Source organism: Cibotium barometz, chromosome 31 (assembly GCF_041138505.1).
Source record: "Cibotium barometz isolate CiBa-2024 chromosome 31, ASM4113850v1, whole genome shotgun sequence".
NCBI lineage: Eukaryota > Viridiplantae > Streptophyta > Polypodiopsida > Cyatheales > Cibotiaceae > Cibotium > Cibotium barometz.
In genome coordinates, this window is record NC_141076.1 from 38,123,635 (window position 1) to 38,132,572 (window position 8,938).

At 41.7% G+C, this 8,938-nt stretch overlaps 1 pseudogene; it reads left to right on the forward strand.

Annotated features, from left to right (window-relative positions):
* Nucleotides 1-3,282: 3,282 nt before the first annotated feature.
* Nucleotides 3,283-8,199, forward strand: LOC147620836 (uncharacterized; annotated as a pseudogene).
* The last annotated feature ends 739 nt before the right edge of the window (nt 8,200-8,938 follow it).

The following is an 8,938-nucleotide window of genomic DNA, read 5'->3' on the forward strand; positions in this document are numbered from 1 at the left end:
ATTCTAAAGAACTAGAATTTGTGAATTGGACTTTGCAAATTGGGGATGGCTCTATAGAAGATCCAAATAATCAAGGTAGACTGCCAATTCCACCGTGAATGTTAATCCACGGGAACTCCGTGCTAACTTAGGTAAAATGGGCATATAGAGATCTTCAAAGAGTGGAGGATTGCATGGTTCTTAAAAGACCGCGCTATTCTTGCACTACGAAATCAAGAGGTGGACGAGATTAATGAACTAGCCTTGATTGCATTACTTGGACTTGAAAGAGAATACCTCAGTGTAGATCTAGTCGTTTCTTCTAAGAGTGATAGAACATTATATGCAATTGAGTTCTTGAATAGTTTGAACCTGGGTGGTTGTTACCCTCCTCACCGCTTCCTTTTAAAGGTGAATGCTTCTATCATGTTGCTCTGCAATTTGGATCCTCCGGGGACTTTGCAACGATACCAGACTAATATGTGAGCGATTTCACTCAAAGGTGATAGAAGCATAAATTATTACAGGTACAAATGTTAGAGACAAGGTCTTCATTCTGAGGATAACATTCATTCCATCAATGCTTCAATTGCCTCTTGACACGAGATGGAGACAATTTCCTGTGAGATTAGCTTTAGGTATGTCAATAAATAAGTCCGAAGGTGAAACACTGAGTGTATTGGGACTCTATTTGGCCACATAAGTATTCACGTATGGATAATTATATGTTCTTATGTCACGTGTTAGATTATCGGATGGAGTGAAAGTGTGTGTAAAAGATACCGTGAACCATGAAAGCAACAATGAAGGTACAAATAAAGTCTACATAGTTAATGTTGTCTACAAAGAGGTATTGCAAATGGCATCTAGAAGAACATAAATGGTATCTAGTATGCCCATAAGGTATAGAATGAGCTATTTGATATAGGCACCTACAAATGTTAGAGACTACATTCATAGATATCTTTGTATCAATCAAGCAAGCATTTGGAAGGAGAATGTTTGAAAAGATGTGACATGTGTAATCTAACTTTTTCCTTAGTAAAATAAGTGTGCATACTTTCAAATTAATCGATGTTTCTTTTAGAATAAAAATTTTATCTGTGATGCGAAGAGATTAATTTAAAATTGGATTGAATATACTTACATTGTCTGGAATAAATGATTGATATTGAGGTAAAGCCACCATGCAGATCCATAAGTATGGAGTGTCCCATCTATTGCTCAAGGGGTGGCTCAAATTTTTGAGATGGCTATAGAGGCATGGTGAGTTCTTCTTTGTTTTTATGACATTTGAACAAGCAAATTTTTTTCTTTCCTTTACAATGGCATTATTAATTTTTCTTACTTAGTCTAAAATACTTAACATCCACACACACACACACACACACACACACACACACACACACACAGATTGACCCTCCGTCAATGATTAGTGAAGTGTAAGGTTGTATTTGACATCACCGGTAATATTGCATAGGATGGATGGGGCAAGGAGATCATTTTCATTTGTTTATGGTGATAGAGAAGATATTGAAGGTATTAGTCTCGACGTTTGCTTTGATATAGTCATCATTGTTTACCATAATCTATTTAATTTTCATGGCTCAATTTCAGACCCTCCGTCTTGGGAAGGACAAGCAATTGCATCTCTACTGATCGAACTATGAGAGTGTACAGATGTATTATGGTATAAAAACTTGCTTTTTTATAGTTTTTTGTATTTAATTGTAAATATAAATTGTTATTGATATTTTTTTTGAAATAAGAAATATCTTTATATTTTGGAACGTAGATTATTGCTAGGTTTGTATGGTCTAGATGCTTACGAGACGAGAGCTTTGGGCTCCTTGGAGTTTCCAATCTAAGATTGCGAAAGATTGCGGATCAATTTCATGTACATGTAATGTTTGTAGACTATGAAAAGCCTAATAAGTTAGATTTTCGGTGCATAGGTACTGGACATTATAGAATTATTCAATTTATTATTTATAAGCCTATTCAACCTCCATTCATCTCAAATGTTGATCCACCGAATGACTTTTGTAAGGTTCTATCTTTCAACTTTTTTATTGTGTAAATGCAATAGCAAATGTTATTGTCTTTTATATTTATATATATATATATATATATATATATATATATATAATGGATAGATGGTGGGGGCAGCGAGGAGTATAAGCTTCCAAGGAGAGATAACCTAGTCGCTGAAAGATTGTTTAAATGGTTTGCTCATGTATGCTTGGTTGTTACCACGTTGGAATGTTAGATAAATATGTATGCTCTAATATTGTGGCAAGCATGGTGTGGATATATATATGTAGGGTTGTCAAGTTGATGACTATGAGACCCAAAGTGGCCCTCAAATATAAGGCCTTTTTTTACTCTTGCGTGTTGGAGACGGGTCATGCCACTAGTGTAAGCAATTTTGATTGAATATCTATCATCATGCGAGTTATTTGATTGTACCAAAAGAAAACAATATTGCCATTGAATTTTCCTTTTATTTATTATATAGTACATTAGTTATTTTACACAGTTGTAAGAGCATATATTGTCACCTTTAATGCTAATGTTATGAAAGTGGACTTTGGCATTACAAAATGACACATGCATTGCATAAAATATAAATAAAAAATTAAAATCCGGTGCATCAAAAAATGAGTCAGAATTTCATTTTCCGATGCACGCTTGATTATAGCACGGAATCTCTTGTATTGTGAGTTCTCTTTCTCCTAAATAATGACTTAAAAAAAATGTAGAGAGATAGAGAGCCAAAAAGAGAAGAGAAATAGATGTGCAGAAAGGGAGGGTAAAGAGAGAAATAAGATTATTAGTAAAAGTTTCTCTTCTCTTCTCTATATCTCTATCTCTATATTATCTTGTGGAAAAGTTTCACAAAGCTGTCACGTGGCAATGATTTGGAGGTTCCGGAAAGGGAGGAGCAGGTTTGAGCAAGTTTGGGTAGAATTTGATTCTGGAAGCATCAAAAGACTTGCTAAGACGTGCTTTGTAGGGGTTCCCAACTAATATTTTTTTAAAAAAGAAATGAAAGTAAACTTTGAAGTAGTCTTTTCATTGCAAAGTTGATATGGACTCTGTCTTGATACCTTGCAAGCTGAGGGCAGACCTTTCCCGGACACTGTTTCTCTTGTGAGGGCACACCTTTCCTGCACACCGTTTCTCATCAGCATGAAAAATATCTAGGTATCTTGGGCTTGGGTTTTCGTTCTTTCCAGCAGATTTTGCTTGTCACAGCTTATCTCTAGCACGCTCAGAAGCAAACTAAAATCGAGGTGAGGGTTGCGCAATCAAAAGAGGTGTGACCAGATAGTGCAGTTTTCTGCTTTGTTCATCAGCGCCTAGATGGATGAATATCTGCGCGCTGATGGAGGAGACTCGATGCTTCATGGCATCCATGAAGAGTTGAAATCCGCTCTGGAGCAGGCCAAGATTGACATGCCAGGGGCATCAAGTGGAGAAGGCCTTGTCGCGCGGATAAAGCTATTTCTACAACACTTGAGAAAAGATACCACTGCAGATGACTTTACACTGGCCCGTCATCTGCATCATGTGTACTCCACATACTTCACTGATAGGGAAGGACTCCATGACCAGTTTACCTGCACTGAAATTATAAAGACTCTTGCCCGCAAGGCCAATTACGTGGAGTCTGAATCTGGTAGGCTTTGGCCAGAAGGTAGTTGGGTTAGTCGCCACATCCCCAACTTTTCTTGGCTGAGTGCTGGAGAAGTCCAAAATCTGGTGGGATTGAATGCGGAAGCATACAACAGAAAATTGCAGCGACTTGGATATGGCCCGGTGTCTGCACCGACAAAAGATGCTTTAGATGAAATATGGCATGCTTTATACACCCCAGGTATGCAACTGCAGACATGTGATACGGAAAGGTATGCTGTGGTGTCCTATGTGCAGTGTGCGGGTGGGAAGAAACCTCCAGCTACTTGGACAAGTGAGGTAGATGCAGTGCTGACGGCTTTAGCCGAAAGGAAGATTATTACAGACAAGGCAGTGTGGTTCGACAAGCTTGCCTCAAGGCAGTACAAGGACAGCCAAAAAATGGTGGGGGGCGGCTGCAACCATGCAATTCCTGTTTAATCCCGTTATTATGCTGCTACCTAGAATATCAGAACAGCAGGAATTTGTTGCGGCAGGTCAAACTACAATATGGGGCTCGGTAGAAGCTGACAGAGTTTTTGAAGATTTTTTGGAGCATGCCAAACTCTGTGCAGAGTGCTGTGCAACGTATGTACTGCAGTGGGCATTACAGCAAGATTGTGTGCTGCCCATAGCCGCACTACGCACTTGGCCCCGCGTGGAGCATGCACTTGGTGCTGATGGCTTGGGTCAACAGATGCGACTTCGGTCATGGGACCTTTTTTATCCTGAGGGCGAAGTGCTGAAGCCAGCTGCAGGTGAAGTATCAAAGGAGGATGCTTGGGAGGGGATTGACGTGCCAACATTGGCCCGTTTCAACGCAAACGACACGTGCAACATTCAGGGGCATTACTCTTTCATGTCTAAGGGCGTTTATGCCCTTGCGCAGTGGTATTGGGCAGCAGCCAACATAAGCAGAAACTGGAAAATAGCGGCACGAGGTAAGACGCGGTCCATTACAACCAATGACTTTGTAGTAGCCCGTCGCCGGGCACTCATGACACTTGTGCACACAAAAGCGGCACAGGCACCATGTTATGCCTGGGACGATAAGTTGGTGGCTGCCATCCTGCTATCATCACCCCGAGTGTTTTTAGATGCGTTTGCGGTATGGGAAGGTCAAACTGAGAGCGGGCAGTTGTTGGGTGAAGTGACTGAAGATTTGAAGCAGAAAGGAGTCTTAGCTGAAAATGAGGATGTGGGCTGGGAGCCCAATACACTCCTGGTCACACTAGCGATGCACCCAAATCACACGGTGCATCGGTTAGTCACAAGGCCACCAACATTCACAGCCCCTGTGCATGTCACACCACTAGCTGTTAGTGCGTCCCCAGGAGGGGATTATGAAAAGTGCTTTGCTGGATACTTTCTTGGGCATTTGCCGTTGAGGACATTGGACGCCCTGCGCTTCAAGACGAGGGCGGGGATTGAACTGCCACACATGAATGACTGGGTTTACAGAGTGTTACAAAATGTTTCGTTGAGCGACTCCAACATGATCGTCATTAGGCAGCAGTGGATGAATTCCCCGTACCAGCCAGCCAGGCAATGTTGGCATTGTCACAAGCTTCTGGCAGCCGGGTTGGAGCTGCCTGGACGTTCATGCACGCCAAAGTCGGCACTCCTTCCCTCCGACTTCTGCAGTGCAGATGTGGTCTGGGGTTTGGGCAGTTTTGACCCCCTCAATCTGGCTGCACTCCTTGACCCCGACTACTACTTTGGCGGAGACCCTGACTCTGTTGCTGTGCTCCTTGAATACGCTCAGGACATGAACAAGCTGCATGCTCACGCCCTGGCCCACTTCACCCTCCTGGGTTCCGAAGGCCTGCATGCGTGTAATACATGTCACGCCATCGTAGTTGAAGAGCGTTCGCTGGACAAAGTCGAGTTGCGCGCTTTGTGGACGCTTTTACCCATCAGATACAAGCAGCGAGGACAGATATTCGATGGGATTGAAGTGATTGGAGGTCATCTCTCTCTCTCTCTCTCTCTCTCTCTCACTATATATATATATATGTTTTTTCCTGAATTTTGTCATAGAAATTTCACACAATCAGGTATGAGTTTATTAGTGGTCATATGAATGTATTTCTTTTGCTTTTGAAGTAGCCTATTGTCACATCTCTTCTTCTTCTTTTTTTGCCATAACTCACAAGGTGAGTTTTCTTTATGAATAGAAAAATGAGAAAATATACACTTGTATAAGCTTCCCCATAGCATACATGAGGGGAAGGGGCAAAAGGGTAACATGTGAAGCTTCAGGTATACAAGGAGGAATCTTTACAAGGAAGAAGCCATCGGGGCCAAAATTACAAGTTCTCACATATACAAAAAGATGCAGGCAGCAAGAAGCAATAAATGAGCTAATCTTTAAGGCGGGAGGGGAGCTCAATGGCTCCATAAACATCCAAAAGTTTGGCAATGATCCATACCATCTCTCGTCCTAGGCCCAGCATGTCCCGCCATTCCATATGCAAATCCTTATCAATGACATGTATCCTTCCCATGTGGTGGTCCCACCAATGCAGCATGGTTGAAGGGATCAATAAAATCAAAAAGAAATACTGCAAATCTTGTAACAATTTTTGCATCAAACAGTAAGTATTAATCACATGGATTAAGTGAGCTCACACTGTTGAGCTTCTTGAAAACCTTAGCTCTTAACAATCAATGAAAGAAAAATCCTGCCACTTGTCCTTTTCTATGAGAGTATTCTTAGACAAGGACCTCATTGTAGATAGGTAATCACAAGTAACATCTGAAACCTCAATATCTTTATAGTTTTTTTCAAAAACCCTGTTGTTTCTAGAGGCCCAAACATGTTTACAAAAACAGAACCTAAGCACCTATAAATAAGCAAGTGTCACTAGGTCCTAGAAGGGAAATGGGCCTTGGCCCTAAGCAACCCTTGGAACACTAAATTACCCAACTTAATGAGGACCTTTTGCTAGAAGTTAATGTGGGGGGCCTTGCCCACAAGAGACAAGGTCTGGTAGAGAGGCATAGCAAGAGGAATCTGTTTTGGCTGTAAAGTTGTAGAAGAAAACCTCCATCACCTTTTTTGGGAATGCCCATTGATAGAAAGACTAGCTCAAAACTGTGTTCCTGGTTTCTGTTTGTCAGCAGAACAAAATGTATAAAGGAGACCTTGTTCTTGTAGCTAGAAGATTCACAATCCTTGAGAAAATAGTACCAATCCTTTTTATATATGACAAACTCATAAACTTGTTTTGTTAAAGGTATTTGAAAGGATGTTTCAAGGGGCCGTTTTCAGGGTTTCCACAAGTCATGTAAGAGAGGCAAGTAGGAGTGGATATGCTTTCTAGTAGAAGAAGCAGGTTTCTTACTAGGTTTAGCTCCCTATTATTGAGCCTAAACTCCTCTTCACACATCTAAGGTCCTTTCATTTGAAGTGTGCACAGTCGCATAGGTGTCTATACCTTTGTTTAATCCTTCTAGCCACTTGATTTCTTCAACATTAGACAGGGTTAGACCCACCTTGGTGAGCTAGGGGTACCAATGGGGGGGTGAGTTAGTACAATACCTCAATATCTCCCCCTAGCTTAAGGAGTCAACTGTAGTCTTGCATTTCTGAAGAAGGTTTCCAAAGAACCCATCGATTTTATAGCAGAACCAGTCTAGGGCAAGGAGTATACTCTCAATAGATACATCTTTCCAAATTCCCCCTACAGAGCTAACCTTTGTCCTATTGATCATGTCCCTGATCATAATGGCCACTCTTGTTTATTGGAAGCTAGAGTCACAAAAAATTTGGCACACATGGCATTGGAGTGTAGTACAGGATCAATGATCCCAAGTCTTGCCTGGCCCTTTGGTTTTTCTATCCCACTACTACAGGAAAACCTTAACTAAAAGGCGAATCAATAGGGGAGCCTTTGAAAAAACCCTCCTTTAAGAGTGCCTTTTTTTAAGAAAGGATAATTTTATTATTAATATCATTTTGTTATAAAAAAAAAGGTGAAATGTCACTTGTGATCAACAGGCAAAGTGTTGATAAATTGGCAAAGTCAAGAAGCTCCGATTTACAGGGGCCAATGAGAATTTTTAATTTAGCTACAAACACCTCTTCCTTCCATTCGGGGTGATGCATATGAGGGCACCATCTCAAAAAACAATTTGATTTCGGGCTAGCCAGATCTGCCGTAGGACTGTGTATTTGATCCAAGGCCAAATACTGGCTAATGTCGGATTAAGCATTGTGACATCCCCCAGTAGCGCATGCTTCCAGGTAAACTGATGTTGTGTGCCCCTGCTATCTAGCAGCATCCTTGCTTCTCTCCATAGAGTGTGAGCTATTAGGCATGCCTAAAAAATGTGGAATGGGTTCTCCCTATATGAGAGTGACAGAAAGGGCACATCGGTGAGATTGGGACCCAGCTAGTGAGTCTGTCTCTTGTAGGGAGGTTGAGATATAGGAGCCTCCAAAGAAAAACATTGACCCGTAGAGATGGCATTGCATACCATATTGCCACCGTACGTCGGGCCCAGGCTCCAATGGAGCTCGTGCATTTCCATCGCTGAGCAAGACTTTGAAAGTAGTGCGCCTGAGGCAAGTATATATCAGCTCTATAAATCATCTCCTTTTTAGCTCAGGAAGCAGTTTTCCCTTGTTGGTGGCCCACATTAGGAATTTTTTGGATCCAAAGAGGGCCTCTTGGATTAACTTTTGATTAGGAATGGACGTCCCAATAGGAAGAGGGTTGGGTGCACATTTTTGACTTCTTTGATCCTAGGGGGCCTAGGCTTTGGTTTGCTAATGGGACCTAATTACTACTCTTGTCCACCTTTCTCTTGGGCCCAAACTTAGAGGTCCCCCCACCTAGAATCGTGCAGATTAAAAACCTTAAAAATTGAAAATTTTAAATTTTTTCCCAAAAGTGTGTTTTTCCTCTCAAACTTCCCCCCAACACACTCTAGGTTTGGAAAGCTCATTTTGAACCTCTTTCTTCCTCTTCTAAGCTCTCCATTGCTGTAGAAACTCCATACCTCTCAAGCTCTCCCTCCTTGTCAAGTTCCCTCAGTCTCAAGCTCCCTCTCCCTCTTTCTTCCTTTTCTAAGCTCTCCATTGCTGCAGAAACTCCATCCCTCTCAAGCTCTCCCTCCTTCTCAAGCTCCCTCCCTCTCAAGCTCCCTCTCTCTGTCTCTCTCAAGCTCCCTCCCTCTTCATTGCTGCAAAAACTCTATCTCTCTTTAGTTTACTCTAGGTTCAGGAAGCCTATTCTCAAACTCTAACCCTCTTTTAAGCTTTCCATTGCTGCAC